This window comes from Meleagris gallopavo, unplaced genomic scaffold, assembly GCF_000146605.3.
Source record: "Meleagris gallopavo isolate NT-WF06-2002-E0010 breed Aviagen turkey brand Nicholas breeding stock unplaced genomic scaffold, Turkey_5.1 ChrUn_random_7180001913860, whole genome shotgun sequence".
NCBI classification, from domain to species: domain Eukaryota; kingdom Metazoa; phylum Chordata; class Aves; order Galliformes; family Phasianidae; genus Meleagris; species Meleagris gallopavo.
Window position 1 is genome coordinate 1 of NW_011176673.1, and position 861 is coordinate 861.

General features: G+C 36.1%; 1 long non-coding RNA gene across 1 annotated transcript; it reads right to left on the reverse strand.

The window, feature by feature from the left end:
• Positions 1–280: 280 nt before the first annotated feature.
• Positions 281–855, reverse strand: LOC109364769. The gene is made up of 2 exons (XR_002110584.2): positions 748–855; positions 281–376 (listed from the first exon to the last, which is right to left on the reverse strand). It is a non-coding gene; the product is annotated as an uncharacterized LOC109364769 (long non-coding RNA).
• Between the last annotated feature and the right edge of the window lie 6 nt (positions 856–861).

The following is an 861-nucleotide window of genomic DNA, read 5'->3' on the forward strand; positions in this document are numbered from 1 at the left end:
TACTAAAGTGCCAGTAATTATTAAAATAAAATCCTGTATTTTCATCCTGCACTCTGTATAGCAAACAAGATTTGAATTGATGTCTGGAGCAACGTGGTAGAATTTCCAAACATTTACAAGCTATCCTAGACAGTCTGAAGTGTAACTGCTGCTAAAAATAGAAGAAACCTCCTTTCACTTGAAAATGCAAAAGGCACCATACAACTTTTAGTCAGCAACGTATTAAACACACACACACACACACACACACACACTGCACTGACCTGTTCCAGGGTGGCAGCAAATCCTTGTCTGTCAGCAACATAGGGAAGACCATGGACCAATCCTACTTTCTCAGTCATTTGGTTGGCCATATCTGTCAGAGTGTCCGGTGTAACTAAGCAAGAAATAAGAAAATGATAGTTCATTGAGCAATTCCATCATTAGCAGAAGGCTATTGTGTAACAGTATTGTTATTTTCATGTTATTGTCAACAGCAGGTACAGCTTGGTGCACGCCACTTTGGAGAAATAAACTGTCAGTAATAATTTTAATCATTATTACTATTTTATGATCAGCAAATAAAATAAGAACAGTATTTTCAAAAATAAGACCGACATCCTTAAAGGTTGAATGTTTTTATTCTGTGAAAAGAATTCTCCAGACTTCATTTCTATTCCTGTTCTAAGTTAAAATAATCTTCTACAATTGCTAGCCTACATGGAGTAAGGGGAATAAAACTATCAGCACATTACAATACACACCTACCTCTGATTCCACTATCACAAATCCATATTAGATCATATTTGGCAACTTCATAGCCAGGCATTAAGTTGTTAATCTTGGGGTTGATGCCAACCTTCTTGCCACCTTTAAAAAAAA